Raw genomic sequence first — 19,055 nt, 5'->3', positions numbered from 1 at the left:
TCTCGTTGGTTTTACCCGATATATGTACGCATCTCAAAAGGGGTACGTGAGAATCGCCGACCACTTGATATTGGATAATGTCCGTGTAGACGTAGAGTGTGTAGAACCCTGCGTTGATGTCGCATTGATGGGGGGCGTACATCATAATGGTTTTCGTCAAATCTGTTTCTTTATCGTAGCTCGATTGTCCGAGATACCCGCCTTTCGCTAATCCTAAAATAATGCCGAGTCTCCCTCGGAAGTAGAGTGAAACGTTGGGTTTTGCCACCAGAAACAGTTTGTTTTTTATTTCATCATGAGTCAATACCCCATGATTTAGGATAAGTTGATTTATAACACGTACGATGGCGCGAATATTCGGGTAGTACCCTCCAGCTATGTTTAATTGCTTCGCTGTGTTTTTTTTAACCGTATCACCATCCGACGCAATGTTTAGGGTGAAATATCCTTCTTTGTCGTTAAAGCTATACCAACTTCTAGGATATTCGATTTCGACTAGTCCGACTTGCCAGGGTCCTTTCAAGCTTATAGCTTTTGGTAGTCTGGTTGTATAGCTGGATATTCGATTTTGGGGGTAAACCCACGACGATGCATTGCATGGTAGCGTGACGTAGAACCCGTGCTCGTCCATGATGGTATGATCTCATCCGTTATGGTCGATGCGTTTTAAGGAGATTGCAAGTCCACCACAGTTTTTTTATCTACATAGCTGTTGAATTTTGAAGGCCATCCTAGCCATTTCACTAAAACAAGCGTAGATTTGCCTTGTTTTTTCTGACCTAAAATCTTTTCCACCTTAAAAGATTTGTTTTTACTCACAATTATTTTTTGCAGCTCTTTTTCATAAAAAACCCCTTCAAGGACTTCGCCGTCATAATCGCTGAGTCTGTAGACCGGGGGTTGGCGCGGGGTACATGAGGATACAGTGAAAAACTCTTCAGTGTAGTTCTGCTCATAACCTTTGGCAAACGGACCTCTCACTTTAGAAATCCTGACGACGTCGCCGACTTTGAACTTTAATACGGGTTTCTCGGTCTTATTCTTCTTTACATCCCCATACAAGTTTTGAAACACTTGACCCTCATTGACTCTGCTGACGTCCACGGGTCTCATTCTGATACTGCGATGATAACTGGTATTGTACCCTTGAATAATGTCCTGTAAAACATCTATGTATCGTCGTGAATTGGTAGCCGTTAAAAATCTCCACATGCGACTTTTTAACGTTCTATTAAATCGTTCGACGACGCTGGCTTTCAAATCGGTAGCGGTAGCGAAATGATTAATGTCATGCTTTTTCATGAGATTTTGAAAATGTTTGTTAAAAAATTCCTTCCCCTGATCCGTCTGCAATTTCTGCGGGACACGCCCCTCTTCGAGTATAGACTCGAAAGCTTTGGTAACCTCAACCCCGCTCTTATTCTTCAACACCCTGGTCCACGCGTGTTTGGTGAAAACGTCCACGCAGGTCAGCAGATATTTATGACCGTCATTATCCTTGGCATAAGCGGTCATGTCGACCAGATCGGCCTGGAACTGAGTATCGATTCCGTATACAACCACCCTATTTCGTTTGTATTTTATCGGGGCTGTTTTGTGTAATGTGTAAGCATCCTCACCAGCCAGCCATTCTGAAACCTGTTTATCGCTTAGACGGACTCCGCTATCTTTTAAGACGGCATCTTTTAATCGTTTTTTACCCCCTAAAGAACCTGGGTTGGACGGTGTATAATAAGCCTTTTTCATGAGCTCGGACATGATGATGTTTCACCCGCTGTGAAAGAATGAGAGGTACGGATGATTTGAATCAATCTTTTATTAAAAAAATATGGATATAATGACGTTACAGAATATACAGGCTAAGTAAAAATGGTTATAATGACATGTCTGTACACGCTAGGTAAAAAAAATGAATATAATACAACAAACATTAAGTAAAAATGGATATAATCATGCTACATGCACACTCAAGGTTAAAATGAATATAATACAACATAGTAAAAAAATGGATATAATGACGTTGCAGTCTAAGTAAAACGGATATAATACAACGGTCTAATCACAATCTAGCCAGAATAAAAAGTCACGGAACACAAACATGTTTCTGTTTAGGACATAATCGGTAAACAGTTCAATAATTTGGTCGACGTTGTTAATCAATTGACGACGTTCGACCATCTCCTCATCATCAGTGTCTAACCCCTTTGACTTTTTGACCAAATGGATACATACATCAACTACAAACGTGAACATGGATAACGTATCATAGACACCGATGTCAGACTGTGAACCGTACAGCCAATCGAGAATCTGTTTTATCACATAGCATACTTGTTCGTCATCGTCAAGACATGCGGAGATCATAGAGCACCATGTATTGTTACGACCCAGACCTCTTACATTTATCATCATTTTCTTGAGATTGGTCTCACGTGTACTGTCGTCATCATCACGTAAAATTTCAAACGGGGAATCGGATGCGTCCTCAATAGTCTTGTTCATAAGACCGATGATCTGGTCTTTGTAATGTTCTTTAAACATGGATGCTATAAAGTGTGTTATACTCCCCACAACGCCCATGTCGGAGGAGGTTTGGTCACTCGCCATTCACGATGGAGAGACCTTCCCAGAGATCAACGACGTCGTAGATGATCTCCTTGCAGGGTTTGTCCAGAAGTCTCCCCCTGATTTCTTCTAGCTTGGCTGTGATGAATGGTTCGTCTTTTAATTCATGCAGAATACCCCCGACTGTTCCTTGAATACGGTGGGGTCGAGATTTTAACCCACACCGGTTGAGGATAATAGTAATGATGGTATGAAAATTGGGTTTAAACAGCTTGCCTGACAGTTCATCAAAGTGTGTGTCGAAGAAGTAGTTGGGAGGGTCAAACAGGCAGGAATGCTGCAGCTGGCTAGGATGATCAATCGCACACCCCTCACATTCCTCCTTGAGCTTATCACCAATGAGATGTTGCAACAGCACCACGACCGCTGCTTTTATGATTTTGAATCCAACGTCGCTGAAACATCCGTCTGTAGCGTCTAAATTGGGTTTAGCATCGGGGTCGTCGCGTCCGTCGGACTCGTAAGTCAGGTTGTGAGATCCAAGCTTTTTGTCGGATGGTGGTGAAGGTTTAGTGCAAGCGCAGTCGCACTCGATCTCCAAATCCCAGTCTAAGCGACGTTTGGTAGTTTTAGTCTGAGCCCAGTCGTTTTCAAAGCACGGTGCCAAGGCTATGCGACGTCTGGTAGTTTTGGCCGGGGCCCAGTCTTTGTGGAGACCCGATGGTCCGGCGTCGTCGGTCAGAATATGGTCGATCACGCTATCGTCAGGGTCGAGAATGCTGCAGAAAGAGATACCGCAGCTGCACACGTGTGTGGGTTCTGGACCTCCGTCTTCAGCCATGGTTTATATGTGTTTGCTCGGGAGGGTCTGGTCGCTGGAATTTATGAGGTTGTAGAAGAGGGCGGAACGTTCTAGACTTTTAACCACGGTTTATATAGACGCTTGGGAGGGTCTGACAGTCGAGCTTTAGGATGACTGTAGTGAATGGGCGTGGATGGCTTAGTAAACGAACTGCTGCGCGCGCATCTCTCGGGGTGGAACAGCTGCACTTTGATTTTGTTGTATCCGTCGTGCAGGTCACACCATTTGAACATTTTGTTGATGGCTGAAAAAACACTAGTCAGCAGATTCAGATCGCACCAATTGAACACAAATTGCATTTCGTACAGATCGTGATGCTCGTTAGGCCGGATAACTCCTGATCGAGTGCTGTCGAGCTTTGTCTTGTCTTTACAGCAGAATATGTAGACAGAATCATTCGGCTTCTTTTTAGTATGGTCACCTACCACACGGTACCGGGTGTTTGGGCTTACACCGTCCCACTCGGCAGTGTACAAAGGCTCTTCGCCGATGTCGTGCAGATCCTTCCAGACAAACGTGTAAAATAGAGTCCAGTCTTTTTCAGGAAATACAACACACGGATCTTCCCCAGGCTGAAACTCACCCACGCCGTCGGCGGTGTAGAGTATAACAATTCGTGAGGGTTTATGAAATTTGTACCCGAATACACGGTTACTACACATCATATATTCAGCTTGAGTCCATTCCGAAGTTTCATGGAGAAAGTTTGTCAAACGGACGTGTCCAATGGCCTTTCTCGGTGCCATAGTCAGACTTTCCATCATCTTGCTGGTCAGCGCCATCTCTGGGGTTTTAGGGGAGGATGAACCATCCATGCTCATGTAGCTCATGGTTCTCTTTCTGGTCTGGCTACAACACACTATCCCCATTTATATAGCGTGCTCAGGAATGCCAGGATATCGGATGACACGCACACACTCACAGACAGACGCACACACACAGTGCGGAGACTGTCAACTTTAATCCAATTCTTCACCATAGTGAAACGGTAAGATGATTTTACTTTTGTAATTCTAATCTATTCTAATCTATATGCGACATTAGAAAAATTATTTTCTCACCCCGACACGGAGGGGATTTCCCACACCAAGAAGTTATTTCCCCCTGGGGTCAATAGGTCAAAATCAATGGGGCAAAGACAACTGGCAAAGACAACTGGCAACTTCATATATCATACAAAGGTCAATAGGGTAAAGACAACTGTCAACTTGATCGATCGATAGGTCAAAGGTTAATCCCTACATTAACGGACCTCCGGAACAACCCCTCCGGAAGGTCAAAGGTTAATCCCTACATCAAAGGACCTCCGGAACATCCTCCGGAAGGTCAAAGGTTAACCCCGCCCACCTGTCAATCATAGGGTCATAAATCATTTTGACATAAGGTGAATCGTAATACTACTCAGGCACTCTTTTTTTTTTTTTTTTTTTTTAAAAAGCTTACAGCACCTGGTATTCCCAGGCGGTCTCCCATCCAAGTACTAACCAGGCCCGACCCTGCTTAGCTTCCGAGATCAGACGAGATCGGGCGTGCCCAAGGTGGTATGGCCGTAAGCGAAAACTGCTGCCAAAATTGGGCTATTTAAAAGGTTAGACCATTAGTGAAGAAAACTAAGAACAACTTTTGAAAAAACTCAAACTCTTTCATGCTTTCTGAAGAATCTCAGAGACTTTTTAAGGCTTTTTGAAGAAGCTCAGGGACTCTTTTTATTTTTTTCTTAAAAAAGCTTACAACACCTAGTATTCCCATGCGGCCTCCCATCCAAGTACTAACCAGGCCTTATTTAAAAGCTTAGACCATTAGTGAAGAAGACTAAGAAGAACTTTTGAAAAAACTCAAACTCTTTCATGCTTTCTGAAGAATCTCAGAGACTTTTTAAGGCTTTTTGAAGCTCAGGGACTCCTTTTTATTTTATTTAAAAAAAAAAAAAAGCTTACAGCACCTGGTATTCCCAGGCGGTCTCCCATCCAAGTACTAACCAGGCCCGACCCTGCTTAGCTTCCGAGATCAGACGAGATCGGGCGTGCCCAAGGTGGTATGGCCGTAAGCGAAAACTGCTGCCAAAATTGGGCTATTTAAAAGGTTAGACCATTAGTGAAGAAAACTAAGAACAACTTTTGAAAAAACTCAAACTCTTTCATGCTTTCTGAAGAATCTCAGAGACTTTTTAAGGCTTTTTGAAGAAGCTCAGGGACTCTTTTTTTTTTTTCTTAAAAAAGCTTACAACACCTAGTATTCCCATGCGGCCTCCCATCCAAGTACTAACCAGGCCTTATTTAAAAGGTTAGACCATTAGTGAAGAAGACTAAGAAGAACTTATGAAAAAACTCAAACTCTTTCATGCTTTCTGAAGAATCTCAGAGACTTTTTAAGGCGTTTTGAAGCTCAGGCACTCTTTTTTATTTATTTATTTTTTTAAAAGCTTACAGCACCTGGTATTCCCAGGCGGTCTCCCATCCAAGTACTAACCAGGCCCGACCCTGCTTAGCTTCCGAGATCAGACGAGATCGGGCGTGCCCAAGGTGGTATGGCCGTAAGCGAAAACTGCTGCCAAAATTGGGCTATTTAAAAGGTTAGACCATTAGTGAAGAAAACTAAGAACAACTTTTGAAAAAACTCAAACTCTTTCATGCTTTCTGAAGAATCTCAGAGACTTTTTAAGGCTTTTTGAAGAAGCTCAGGGACTCTTTTTATTTTTTTCTTAAAAAAGCTTACAACACCGAGTATTCCCATGCGGCCTCCCATCCAAGTACTAACCAGGCCTTATTTAAAAGCTTAGACCATTAGTGAAGAAGACTAAGAAGAACTTTTGAAAAAACTCAAACTCTTTCATGCTTTCTGAAGAATCTCAGAGACTTTTTAAGGCTTTTTGAAGCTCAGGGACTCTTTTTTATTTTATTAAAAAAAAAAAAAAAAGCTTACAGCACCTGGTATTCCCAGGCGGTCTCCCATCCAAGTACTAACCAGGCCCGACCCTGCTTAGCTTCCGAGATCAGGCGTGCCCAAGGTGGTATGGCCGTAAGCAAAAACTGCTGCCAAAATTGGGCTATTTAAAAGGTTAGACCATTAGTGAAGAAAACTAAGAACAACTTTTGAAAAAACTCAAACTCTTTCATGCTTTCTGAAGAATCTCAGAGACTTTTTAAGGCTTTTTGAAGAAGCTCAGGGACTCTTTTTTTTTTTTCTTAAAAAAGCTTACAACACCTAGTATTCCCATGCGGCCTCCCATCCAAGTACTAACCAGGCCTTATTTAAAAGCTTAGACCATTAGTGAAGAAGACTAAGAAGAACTTTTGAAAAAACTCAAACTCTTTCATGCTTTCTGAAGAATCTCAGAGACTTTTTAAGGCTTTTTGAAGCTCAGGGACTCTTTTTTATTTTATTTAAAAAAAAAAGAAAAGCTTACAGCACCTGGTATTCCCAGGCGGTCTCCCATCCAAGTACTAACCAGGCCCGACCCTGCTTAGCTTCCGAGATCAGACGAGATCGGGCGTGCCCAAGGTGGTATGGCCGTAAGCGAAAACTGCTGCCAAAATTGGGCTATTTAAAAGGTTAGACCATTAGTGAAGAAAACTAAGAACAACTTTTGAAAAAACTCAAACTCTTTCATGCTTTCTGAAGAATCTCAGAGACTTTTTAAGGCTTTTTGAAGAAGCTCAGGGACTCTTTTTTTTTTTTCTTAAAAAAGCTTACAACACCTAGTATTCCCATGCGGCCTCCCATCCAAGTACTAACCAGGCCTTATTTAAAAGCTTAGACCATTAGTGAAGAAGACTAAGAAGAACTTTTGAAAAAACTCAAACTCTTTCATGCTTTCTGAAGAATCTCAGAGACTTTTTAAGGCTTTTTGAAGCTCAGGGACTCTTTTTTATTTTATTTAAAAAAAAAAAAAAAGCTTACAGCACCTGGTATTCCCAGGCGGTCTCCCATCCAAGTACTAACCAGGCCCGACCCTGCTTAGCTTCCGAGATCATACGAGATCGGGTGTGCCCAAGGTAGTATGGCCGTAAGCGAAAACTGCTGCCAAAATTGGGCTATTTAAAAGGTTAGACCATTAGTGAAGAAAACTAAGAACAACTTTTGAAAAAACTCAAACTCTTTCATGCTTTCTGAAGAATCTCAGAGACTTTTTAAGGCTTTTTGAAGAAGCTCAGGGACTCTTTTTTTTTTTTTCTTAAAAAAGCTTACAACACCTAGTATTCCCATGCGGCCTCCCATCCAAGTACTAACCAGGCCTTATTTAAAAGGTTAGACCATTAGTGAAGAAGACTAAGAAGAACTTTTGAAAAAACTCAAACTCTTTCATGCTTTCTGAAGAATCTCAGAGACTTTTTAAGGCTTTTTGAAGCTCAGGGACTCTTTTTTTTTTTCATAAAAAAGCTTACAACACCCAGTATTCCCATGCGGCCTCCCATCCAAGTCCTAACCAGGCCTTATTTAAAAGCTTAGACCATTAGTGAAGAAGACTAAGAAGAACTTTTGAAAAAACTCAAACTCTTTCATGCTTTCTGAAGAATCTCAGAGACTTTTTAAGGCTTTTTGAAGCTCAGGCACTCTTTTTTTTTTTTTTTCAAAACTTACAGCACCTGGTATTCCCAGGCGGTCTCCCATCCAAGTACTAACCAGGCCCGACCCTGCTTAGCTTCCGAGATCAGACGAGATCGGTCGTGCCCAAGGTGGTATGGCCGTAAGCGAAAACTGCTGCCAAAATTGGGCTATTTAAAAGGTTAGACCATTAGTGAAGAAAACTAAGAACAACTTTTGAAAAAACTCAAACTCTTTCATGCTTTCTGAAGAATCTCAGAGACTTTTTAAGGCTTTTTGAAGAAGCTCAGGGACTCTTTTTTTTTTTTTTTTTTTAAAAAGCTTACAACACCCAGTATTCCCATGCGGCCTCCCATCCAAGTACTAACCAGGCCTTATTTAAAAGCTTAGACCATTAGTGAAGAAGACTAAGAAGAACTTTTGAAAAAACTCAAACTCTTTCATGCTTTCTGAAGAATCTCAGAGACTTTTTAAGGCTTTTTGAAGCTCAGGCACTCTTTTTTTTTTTTTTTTTTTTTAAAGCTTACAGCACCTGGTATTCCCAGGCGGTCTCCCATCCAAGTACTAACCAGGCCCTACCCTGCTTAGCTTCCGAGATCAGACGAGATCGGGCGTGCCCAAGGTGGTATGGCCGTAAGCGAAAACTGCTGCCAAAATTGGGCTATTTAAAAGGTTAGACCATTAGTGAAGAAAACTAAGAACAACTTTTGAAAAAACTCAAACTCTTTCATGCTTTCTGAAGAATCTCAGAGACTTTTTAAGGCTTTTTTAAGAAGCTCAGGGACTCTTTTTTTTTTTCATAAAAAAGCTTACAACACCCAGTATTCCCATGCGGCCTCCCATCCAAGTACTAACCAGGCCTTATTTAAAAGCTTAGACCATTAGTGAAGAAGACTAAGAAGAACTTTTGAAAAAACTCAAACTCTTTCATGCTTTCTGAAGAATCTCAGAGACTTTTTAAGGCTTTTTGAAGCTCAGGCACTCTTTTTTTTTTTTTTTTCAAAACTTACAGCACCTGGTATTCCCAGGCGGTCTCCCATCCAAGTACTAACCAGGCCCTACCCTGCTTAGCTTCCGAGATCAGACGAGATCGGGCGTGCCTTTTTTTTTTTTTATTTTTTTTTTTTTTATGTCACGTGAACCTTGTCCTTGTGAAAAATATCATGATGCCATTTAAAATATACAAAATAAAAGTAAAAATTAAAATTAAAAATCCAAATCACTTTCAGGTACATTCCATGCTAGATCTTTTAAAACTTTAGAAACCCTTGGAGTAAAAACAACATAAAAGCTTTGCAACATTTTTTCATACTTAAAATACCAATACAATCCTTCAATATATCTTTCTGTTCTCCTTTTAAGAACATTCCAAACATCAAGCACCACTTTTCCTTTTTTTGCCACATTTCTTCTTTCCCATACTGCATTTTTTATCAACATTACTAACAGGTTCACAAACTGTTTACTTTGACAATTTTCCTCCCATCCAAACATCACTATCCTCTTCCATTCTATTACATCTTCATCCCAGTCCTCAATTAATTCTTTTATCACCCTTTTGCATTTTCTGTAAAAACCCTCCAACTCTTTGCAGTATAAAAACAAATGTAAAATCCCTTCGTCTTCTTCTTGGCATACTTTACATGTTGCATTCTGTTCCATTCCAATCTTAGTTAAAATACATTCGGTAAAAATTACTTTGTGCCTTATAAAATACTCTAAACATTCAAGTTTTGCTTCCACAAACTTTCCCCTCATATTTCTCCATATACTTTCTTTTTTCAGGTCCTTAATTTTCTGTTGCCAAAAAATGTTAGCAACTGGTTCTTTAAAAACACCATCTCTAAAATAACAATAAAAATCTTTCACATTACACTCCTTAAAATTACATAGTTTTCCTTTAAGTCTGACATAAATGTCTTTCTCTTTCTTCCATTCCTCCATGTTTTCTATTCTTTTAATCCATTCCTCCGGTATTGCGTATTTGATAATTTCGTATTTATTCTCTATTTCTCGTTTGCTGCATTCCTCTTTTGCTTCCTCCATTGCATCCATTATAAATTGTGATGGTAAAAACCCTTCTTTAAATTCATACAAAACATCTCTTACCCTTGTTATACCCACATCCATCCATTTTTTAAAAAAGATCTCTTTCCCATCTCTTAAAATACTTTTGTTTAAGAACAGAGGTTGGTTTAAAATGTTTTCTCTTCCTTTCAGATTATAATCTATTACATTTAAGAAATCCCCCCAAGCACTTAAAATTTCCTTATAAAAATCCGATAATCCTTCCGCCATCCAGTTTTTTGTTTTCATCCATAAAATATCCTCCCCCAAATTAAAATTCCCACATTTGTTTAAAAAATATTTCATAACTTTCTTCCATTCTGTTTCATTTTCGTCTTGCAACAATTTTTTGACTATTTTAACCCTTAAGCAATTTTTCCTTTGTTTAATATCCATTAACCCCAACCCACCTTCTTCTAATGGCCCTATTAAAGTGTTATATGCTATTCTTGGGGGTTTACCCTCCCACAAAAAACAAAGAAAACATTTCTTCAACCTCCCTTCTACCCACAAAGGCATTTCTGTCACATATAAAACATTCCACAACTTTGAAGCCATTAAAACATTCAATACTAAAACCTTCCCTTTCAAATTTAAAGCCCTCAATCTCCAAAAATTCAACCTCCGCTCTATTCCTGTTATCAATTCCTCCCACATTTTTTCTCTTACTTGCCTCCCATCCTTTCCCATTAAAATCCCTAAAATTCTAATTTCTTCAACTTCCTTAAAATTAAAGTATTCCGTTAAAACTGACGTTGCCCCGAACCTCATATATACCGTCTTGTCCTCATTAATTTTACTTCCGGATCCTTTGCAATATTCTTGTACATTCTTCATTACTTCTTTTACACACTCTTCCCTTTTAACTATTATTGTTGTGTCATCTGCGTATTGGAAAATTTTTCCTTCTGCTTTGCTTTCCTGTATTTGTATTCCTTTTATTTTCTCTTCTTTTCTTATTGCTAGGCCTAAAGGTTCCGCTACAAGAGAGTATAATAAAGCTGAGAGTGGACATCCTTGTCTAATTGATCTAGTTATTTTAAAACATTCTGTTAAAAATCCGTTACATTTTATTTTTGTTAGAGCCCCCTTATATAAAATCTTTATCCATTTCATAAAATTCTCACCAAAACCAAACCTATTTAAAACCCCAAACAAATATTCATGCTCCACTCTATCAAAAGCCTTTTCAAAGTCTAAGCTGATTAAATACGCGTCTCCATTCTTTTCTTTTATGTATTGTATTGTGTCCCTTATACTCATCGTTATGTCTGCTATGTCTCTTCCTTTAACTGCATATGCTTGATTTGTTTTTATTATTCGTGGCATCACTTCTTTTAACCTATTTGCAAGGATCTTTGCTAATATCTTTAAATCAGTATTTAACATTGTTATCGGCCTGTAGTTTTTTAAATCTGTTAGTTCACCTTTCTTTTTATATATTAGCTTCATCAGCCCCATTCCCATCCTTTCATTCATCTCTTCCTCTTTAAAAATTTCCCTAAAAACCTCCTTTAAAATCTCTATTAAAAATTCCTTAAAACATATATAAAATTCACTTCCCAAACCATCTATCCCTGGGCTTTTCCTTTTATTTAGTTGATCTATCGCTCTTTCAATCTCATCCTTCTTGATTTCCCCATCACATTCTTTTTTATCCTCTTCACTTAAATTTGGTTCAATATAATTTAACAGTTTATTTTTTACCTCTTCTTCTACCCCTCTTGTTTTAAAAAGATCCTCATAAAAAGCCTTTATCTCCTCTAGCACTTTTTCATTCCCCTCCACAATCTCTCCACTTTTCCCTTTTATTTCTTTTATTATTCCAACTTGTGCCCTTTTTTTCTCCAAGTCAAAAAAGAACTTTGTGCATTTCTCCCCCTCCACCATATATTTGTTCTTACTTCTTAATCTTGCCCCCTCATATTCTTTTTCTTCTATTTCTTTCAAATTCTCCTCTATTTCTTTTATCTTTTGTATGTCTTTATTCTCATTGTTTAATTCTCTTTCTAACGTCTCCTTTGTTTCTTTTTCTTTGTGTCTTTTACTTGTTTGTAAGATGCTGCAATACTTTATTGAAAACCTTTTAATTAGATATTTAACATTCTCCCACCACATTCTTTTATCTTCCTCATACATTGCATTATCCTTCTCTTTCTCTATAATTCCTTTTATCTCTGCAACATAATCTTCATTCTTTAAAATCTCTGTATTTAAAATCCACGTACCCGGTCCCCTTTGCACATTACTCCAATCTATTTTAAAACGTACAAACTTATGATCACTAAAACTAGTTTCTTCATAGCTGATTTTTTTGATAAAGTTCTCCACATTTCTTGTACATAACACATAATCAATTCTTGTTTTACATATAAAATGCCCCACTATTTGCTTCCTTGAATAAACTTTTTTCCTCCCATTTCTCTCTCTCCATACATCTATTAAATTATTTTCCCTCATCAATTCATTTAATTCTTTCCTCCCTGTGTCTGATTTAAAAACCATCCCCTCTGCCATGTCTTGTTTGCTAAAAACAGTGTTAAAATCCCCCATCATTATTATTTCCTTATATTTCTTTATTACACTCCTTAAACAATTAAAAAATTCTTTCTTTTCTTTCTCTTCTGTTGGTGCATGTACATTCACTAAAATCAATTCACATCCTTCGTAATTTACTTCCACAGCCATGCATTTTCCTATCGTATCTTTGTACACCACTTTGGTTGTATTAAAAGCATCTTTTCTCATTAAAAACGCCACCCCTCTTCCAAGCCTACCATCCCCATTATTATATAAAATATCCCCTTCCCATTTCTTTTTATATTCCATCATCACACTCTCTTTCCAATTTGTTTCTTGTAAAACAATAACATCTTCTCCTCTACACTTTTCTTTCACTCTTTCAAATTTTCCCATGTCCATCAGTCCCCTTGCATTAAAAGTAACACAACTTAAAACCATTAAAAGAAAGAAAAATAAATACCTAAAAAACATTATTCTCCATTTTCTCCCTCCAGGTCCTTTAACACTTCATATCTGTTTGCACTTTGATCTCGGCCCCTTGTCGTAGTCTTTTTTCTTGCATTTTCCAGATTTGGCTCAAACTTCAATGACCTTCTTCTTATTTGTCCTCTCCCTCCTCTGTTGTTCTCCATGTTGTCCATCGTTATTTCATCCTTCTCCATGTCATCCCGATAACTTTTACTACTGTCCGATATTCCCATTGCTGACCATTGCATGTCCTGTTCCATTGTTTGTTCTTTATCTTTATTGTTCTCTTGCTCTCCTTCCTCCTCTCTGTTGCTCGTTCCTTCTTCTGTTTCTTTTTGTTGTATAACTTGTTTCTCTTGTCCTGCATCAGTTTGTCTTTCCTCCTCGTTGTTTCCTTCATGCACCTGTCCGTCCACCTGGTGTTCCCTACCTCCTTCCTCTTCCTCCATCAAACACTCACATTTATTTAAAATTTTCCGACACTCCGGGCACCTGGCTGCGTTACAGTCTCTTGCAAAGTGTCCTCTTTCTTCACATTTGTGGCATTTAAAATCTGGGCACTCTTTTAGCAGATGATCTGGGCTCATGCACAGCCGACAGGTCTTCACCTGGTGACTGTGCATCTCCCTAAAATACTGCTGCCCCTCTGCCGTTTCCAGCCTTGTGCTGTAAGGCAACGATGCCACCTCTTTCGGGAACCTTACTTTAAGGAACCTCGTTCCATCCTCAAATATCCGTGCCCGGGTAGTGTCTTCTTTTAATCTTTGAAATGGGATTAACTCCCCATCCCTCCAATTTTTCAATTATTTCTCTATCCTCCAGGTAGACGGGCAGGTGCATGAAGGAAACAACATAGTCTCTATTTTGCAGCTTTTTAATGTCACAATTCACTCCTTTTATATTCAGTCCGTCCATCAAATCCTCACATGTTTCTTAATTTTCCATTGTTAGTTCATATTCTTTTCCTTGTCTTGGCCTTAACGCCAGAATTTTCCCATGTCCACATTTTTCCACCACCGCCTTTATAATATCCACCGCTCTCACCTCATTGACATTTTCCACATTCAAAATCATTGTCGCCTCCTTTAGGTATTTCCGTCCTGCACTCTTGTTTCTCACATCATGTCCAGCTCGTTGTCGATAATCCATTCCAGTGTCGATTGCCAAGCGTTTCTCTCCAGCCAGTCCAGTGTCGTTTGCCATACGTTTCTCTCCAGCCAGTTCCAAGTCGTTACCATTTAATCCGTCCATTTGGAGAAAAAAAAAGATCAACCACCCTCCAGACAGCGATATGCTGCTGTTAGGTGGTTTAACAAACAAAAACAAAAACAAAAAAACTAACTTACAGTAAAAAAACTCACAAAACAAACACAAATAGAAGAAAACAAAATGGGGGAGAGCCTTCCTCTCCCAACTACTGCCACACAACTTCCTGCTACCACTAGGGCGTGCTCAAGGTGGTATGGCCGTAAGCGAAAACTGCTGCCAAAATTGGGCTATTTAAAAGGTTAGACCATTAGTGAAGAAAACTAAGAACAACTTTTGAAAAAACTCAAACTCTTTCATGCTTTCTGAAGAATCTCAGAGACTTTTTAAGGCTTTTTGAAGAAGCTCAGGGACTCTTTTTTTTTTTCTTAAAAAAGCTTACAACACCCAGTATTCCCATGCGGCCTCCCATCCAAGTACTAACCAGGCCTTATTTAAAAGCTTAGACCATTAGTGAAGAAGACTAAGAAGAACTTTTGAAAAAACTCAAACTCTTTCATGCTTTCTGTAGAATCTCAGAGACTTTTTAAGGCTTTTTGAAGCTCAGGCACTCTTTTTTTTTATTTATTTTTTTAAAAGCTTACAGCACCTGGTATTCCCAGGCGGTCTCCCATCCAAGTACTAACCAGGCCCGACCCTGCTTAGCTTCCGAGATCAGACGAGATCGGGCGTGCCCAAGGTGGTATGGCCGTAAGCGAAAACTGCTGCCAAAATTGGGCTATTTAAAAGGTTAGACCATTAGTGAAGAAAACTAAGAACAACTTTTGAAAAAACTCAAACTCTTTCATGCTTTCTGAAGAATCTCAGAGACTTTTTAAGGCTTTTTGAAGCTCAGGGACTCTTTTTTATTTTATTTAAAAAAAAAAAAAAGCTTACAGCACCTGGTATTCCCAGGCGGTCTCCCATCCAAGTACTAACCAGGCCCGACCCTGCTTAGCTTCCGAGATCAGACGAGATCGGGCGTGCCCAAGGTGGTATAGACGTAAGCGAAAACTGCTGCCAAAATTGGGCTATTTAAAAGGTTAGACCATTAGTGAAGAAAACTAAGAACAACTTTTGAAAAACTCAAACTCTTTCATGCTTTCTGAAGAATCTCAGAGACTTTTTAAGGCTTTTTGAAGAAGCTAAGGGACTCTTTTTTTTTTCTTAAAAAAGCTTACAACACCCAGTATTCCCATGCGGCCTCCCATCCAAGTACTAACCAGGCCTTATTTAAAAGCTTAGACCATTAGTGAAGAAGACAAAGAAGAACTTTTGAAAAAACTCAAACTCTTTCATGCTTTCTAAAGAATCTCAGAGACTTTTTAAGGCTTTTTGAAGCTCAGGCACTCTTTTTTTTTTTTAAAGCTTACAGCACCTGGAATTCCCAGGCGGTCTCCCATCCAAGTACTAACCAGGCCCTACCCTGCTTAGCTTCCGAGATCAGACGAGATCGGGCGTGCCCAAGGTGGTATGGCCGTAAGCGAAAACTGCTGCCAAAATTGGGCTATTTAAAAGGTTAGACCATTAGTGAAGAAAACTAAGAACAACTTTTGAAAAAACTCAAACTCTTTCATGCTTTCTGAAGAATCTCAGAGACTTTTTAAGGCTTTTTTAAGAAGCTCAGGGACTCTTTTTTTTTTTCTTAAAAAAGCTTACAACACCCAGTATTCCCATGCGGCCTCCCATCCAAGTACTAACCAGGCCTTATTTAAAAGCTTAGACCATTAGTGAAGAAGACTAAGAAGAACTTTTGAAAAAACTCAAACTCTTTCATGCTTTCTGAAGAATCTCAGAGACTTTTTAAGGCTTTTTGAAGCTCAGGCACTTTTTTTTTTTTTTTTTTTTTTAAAAGCTTACAGCACCTGGCATTCCCAGGCGGTCTCCCATCCAAGTACTAACCAGGCCCGACCCTGCTTAGCTTCCGAGATCAGACGAGATCGGGCGTGCCCAAGGTGGTATGGTCGTAAGCGAAAACTGCTGCCAAAATTGGGCTATTTAAAAGGTTAGACCATTAGTGAAGAAAATAAGAACAACTTTTGAAAAAACTCAAACTCTTTCATGCTTTCTGAAGAATCTCAGAGACTTTTTAAGGCTTTTTGAAGAAGCTCAGGGACTCTTTTTTTTTTTTTTCTTAAAAAAGCTTACAACACCCAGTATTCCCATGCGGCCTCCCATCCAAGTACTAACCAGGCCTTATTTAAAAGCTTAGACCATTAGTGAAGAAGACTAAGAAGAGCTTTTGAAAAAACTCAAACTCTTTCATGCTTTCTGAAGAATCTCAGAGACTTTTTAAGGCTTTTTGAAGCTCAGGCACTCTTTTTTTTTTTTTTAAAAGCTTACAGCACCTGGTATTCCCAGGCGGTCTCCCATCCAAGTACTTACAAGGCCCGACCCTGCTTAGCTTCCGAGATCAGACGAGATCGGGCGTGCCCAAGGTGGTATGGCCGTAAGCGAAAACTGCTGCCAAAATTGGGCTATTTAAAAGGTTAGACCATTAGTGAAGAAAACTAAGAACAACTTTTGAAAAAACTCAAACTCTTTCATGCTTTCTGAAGAATCTCAGAGACTTTTTAAGGCTTTTTGAAGAAGCTCAGGGACTCTTTTTTTTTTTTCTTAAAAAAGCTTACAACACCCAGTATTCCCATGCGGCCTCCCATCCAAGTACTAAACAGGCCTTATTTAAAAGCTTAGACCATTAGTGAAGAAGACTAAGAAGAACTTTTGAAAAAACTCAAACTCTTTCATGCTTTCTGAAGAATCTCAGAGACTTTTTAAGGCTTTTTGAAGCTCAGGCACTCTTTTTTTTTTTTTTCAAAGCTTACAGCACCTGGTATTCCCAGGCGGTCTCCCATCCAAGTACTAACCAGGCCCGACCCTGCTTAGCTTCCGAGATCAGACGAGATCGGGCGTGCCCAAGGTGGTATGGCCGTAAGCGAAAACTGCTGCCAAAATTGGGCTATTTAAAAGGTTAGACCATTAGTGAAGAAAACTAAGAAGAACTTTTGAAAAAACTCAAACTCTTTCATGCTTTTTGAAGAATCTCAGAGACTTTTTAAGGCTTTTTGAAGCTCAGGGACTCTTTTTTATTTTATTTTATTTTTTAAAAAGCTTACAGCACCTGGTATTCCCAGGCGGTCTCCCATCCAAGTACTAACCAGGACCGGCCCTGCTTAGCTTCCGAGATGTCAGACGTCAGCAAAAAACTGCTTTAAAAACCGTTGAGATGGAGGTCTCACATGTTGGGGATCTCAAATTTTTTGTTTTTATGACAAGTTGTGGTGTTATTAGGATATTCCTACAGAGTCTGTGACAGTTTCTCAGCGGAAGAACCGGGATCCAGGGATCCAGGGTAAGAGACGTCTGCAAAAAACTGCGTTAAAATCCTTCGAGATGGAGGCCTCACATGTTGGGGATCTCGGTTGCTTTGTTTTCATGGCAAGTTGTGGTGTTGTTAGGATATTCCTACAGAGTCTGTGACAGTTTGTCAGTTTGCCAGGGTCAGTGATGTCTCCTCTCCTGGAGGAAAATACAAGTATTAGTGGTCTTGCTGCAAGATCTGGTAGAGGCCACAGCCAGGCTTGAGGGCAAGTCATCAGCAGACCTTCCCTGGTGGTCTAGTGGTTAGGATTCGGCGCTCTCACCGCCCCGGCCAGGGTTCGATTCCCGGTCAGGGAATCAGCTTTTGCCCACCACCGGCGGTCGTGATTGTAAAATGGCGAACTACGAACTCAAGCACTGACGCCCTCGTCGAGAAGCAGGGCCAAGGAAATGTTTATGTTTGAAAAAGAACTCCTTCGTGCCGGAGTAGAACCTGCGACCTAAGGATTGCCAACTTGCCACCTACAGTCCTCCGCTCTTCCAGCTGAGCTATCGAAGGCACACTGATTGGGGACAGAACCTCAACATATCAGGTTGCTGAATCTCCGCCACTGGCTAAAACTGCTACAGTCATACATGCTGGTTGTTTCGATTAAGTGATGTAAAGACAACCCGATCTTCCCATACAGGGAGTCGAACCCGGGCCGCCTGGGTGAAAAACAGGAATCCTGACCGCTAGACCATATGGGATCTTCCTTCTGCCTGAAGCAGACCCTTTTACTTTTAGTGTGTGACCGTCCCCTTTAAGAACATGGGAATGATCCGAAGGGATTGTTTACTGAATTCAATTTCACCACGCTCAACAGAGGGAGCTCTCATTTGCCTCACGAGGGAATCAGTTTCCTCCCATTCTTGCGATGGTATAATAGACACTACAAACTGGTCGTAAAGCAAGGTCCTTGTGAGAGTATTCATGCAATGCATTTTAAAAGACGCATAGTATTGTATGGTAACCGTTATCCTACTGACAAAGCAGCCTATTGTTGGACTGTCAATTTTTTATATTTCTCAACCAATCCAATAATAATAATAACAAAAACTATGGGATAATAAAACGGCTAAGGGCTGACAACATAGTATAAGAGGCAGAGCGAGCCAGCCAGGAGTCGAACCTAGAATTTTCTGATCCGTAGTCAGACGCGTTATCCATTGCGCCACTGGCCCACTGATCAGGTGTCCGTGAGCTTACACGGCACGTGTTGGTGTTCGACTGGGCAGAGGCCTGTGATGACATCTACTTTTTCTCATGCTATTAACAGACCTGGAGCCAACATCAGGAAGGGGTCAGATGAGGGGCCTGCTACAAAAACCTTCAAGATGGAGGCCTCACATGTTGGGGATCTCAATTCTCAATTCAAATCTTAAACGTCAATTTAAAAATTTTAATGTACAGGCTTTT

At 39.9% G+C, this 19,055-nt stretch overlaps 15 non-coding genes and 1 pseudogene across 15 annotated transcripts; 1 reads left to right on the top strand and 15 right to left on the bottom strand.

Annotated features, from left to right (window-relative positions):
• Positions 1-4,863: 4,863 nt before the first annotated feature.
• On the bottom strand, positions 4,864-4,982 carry LOC143726200 (5S ribosomal RNA). Its single transcript, XR_013198454.1, has one exon. It is a non-coding gene; the product is annotated as a 5S ribosomal RNA (ribosomal RNA).
• A 375-nt stretch (positions 4,983-5,357) lies between these two features.
• LOC143726199 (5S ribosomal RNA) lies at positions 5,358-5,476 on the bottom strand. The gene has a single exon (XR_013198453.1). It is a non-coding gene; the product is annotated as a 5S ribosomal RNA (ribosomal RNA).
• Positions 5,477-5,847: 371 nt separating this feature from the next.
• LOC143726197 (5S ribosomal RNA) lies at positions 5,848-5,966 on the bottom strand. Its single transcript, XR_013198451.1, has one exon. It is a non-coding gene; the product is annotated as a 5S ribosomal RNA (ribosomal RNA).
• A 376-nt stretch (positions 5,967-6,342) lies between these two features.
• LOC143726455 (5S ribosomal RNA) lies at positions 6,343-6,451 on the bottom strand (annotated as a pseudogene).
• A 375-nt stretch (positions 6,452-6,826) lies between these two features.
• On the bottom strand, positions 6,827-6,945 carry LOC143726196 (5S ribosomal RNA). Its single transcript, XR_013198450.1, has one exon. It is a non-coding gene; the product is annotated as a 5S ribosomal RNA (ribosomal RNA).
• A 375-nt stretch (positions 6,946-7,320) lies between these two features.
• Positions 7,321-7,439, bottom strand: LOC143726291 (5S ribosomal RNA). The gene has a single exon (XR_013198542.1). It is a non-coding gene; the product is annotated as a 5S ribosomal RNA (ribosomal RNA).
• Positions 7,440-8,001: 562 nt separating this feature from the next.
• Positions 8,002-8,120, bottom strand: LOC143726402 (5S ribosomal RNA). Its single transcript, XR_013198651.1, has one exon. It is a non-coding gene; the product is annotated as a 5S ribosomal RNA (ribosomal RNA).
• Positions 8,121-8,492: 372 nt separating this feature from the next.
• LOC143726751 (5S ribosomal RNA) lies at positions 8,493-8,611 on the bottom strand. Its single transcript, XR_013198983.1, has one exon. It is a non-coding gene; the product is annotated as a 5S ribosomal RNA (ribosomal RNA).
• A 6,262-nt stretch (positions 8,612-14,873) lies between these two features.
• Positions 14,874-14,992, bottom strand: LOC143726195 (5S ribosomal RNA). Its single transcript, XR_013198449.1, has one exon. It is a non-coding gene; the product is annotated as a 5S ribosomal RNA (ribosomal RNA).
• A 173-nt stretch (positions 14,993-15,165) lies between these two features.
• On the bottom strand, positions 15,166-15,284 carry LOC143726401 (5S ribosomal RNA). The gene has a single exon (XR_013198650.1). It is a non-coding gene; the product is annotated as a 5S ribosomal RNA (ribosomal RNA).
• Positions 15,285-15,641: 357 nt separating this feature from the next.
• On the bottom strand, positions 15,642-15,760 carry LOC143727678 (5S ribosomal RNA). Its single transcript, XR_013199669.1, has one exon. It is a non-coding gene; the product is annotated as a 5S ribosomal RNA (ribosomal RNA).
• Positions 15,761-16,128: 368 nt separating this feature from the next.
• Positions 16,129-16,247, bottom strand: LOC143726343 (5S ribosomal RNA). Its single transcript, XR_013198592.1, has one exon. It is a non-coding gene; the product is annotated as a 5S ribosomal RNA (ribosomal RNA).
• Positions 16,248-16,611: 364 nt separating this feature from the next.
• LOC143726408 (5S ribosomal RNA) lies at positions 16,612-16,730 on the bottom strand. The gene has a single exon (XR_013198657.1). It is a non-coding gene; the product is annotated as a 5S ribosomal RNA (ribosomal RNA).
• A 363-nt stretch (positions 16,731-17,093) lies between these two features.
• Positions 17,094-17,212, bottom strand: LOC143726194 (5S ribosomal RNA). The gene has a single exon (XR_013198448.1). It is a non-coding gene; the product is annotated as a 5S ribosomal RNA (ribosomal RNA).
• A 669-nt stretch (positions 17,213-17,881) lies between these two features.
• On the top strand, positions 17,882-17,953 carry trnae-cuc (transfer RNA glutamic acid (anticodon CUC)). Its single transcript has one exon. It is a non-coding gene; the product is annotated as a tRNA-Glu (tRNA).
• Positions 17,954-18,747: 794 nt separating this feature from the next.
• On the bottom strand, positions 18,748-18,820 carry trnar-acg (transfer RNA arginine (anticodon ACG)). Its single transcript has one exon. It is a non-coding gene; the product is annotated as a tRNA-Arg (tRNA).
• Between the last annotated feature and the right edge of the window lie 235 nt (positions 18,821-19,055).

The sequence above is a fragment of the Siphateles boraxobius genome, unplaced genomic scaffold (genome assembly GCF_051911475.1).
Source record: "Siphateles boraxobius isolate OS27281-9 unplaced genomic scaffold, OSU_SipBor_1 77, whole genome shotgun sequence".
Lineage (NCBI taxonomy): Eukaryota > Metazoa > Chordata > Actinopteri > Cypriniformes > Leuciscidae > Siphateles > Siphateles boraxobius.
This window is presented reverse-complemented; position numbering and strand designations above follow the sequence as displayed.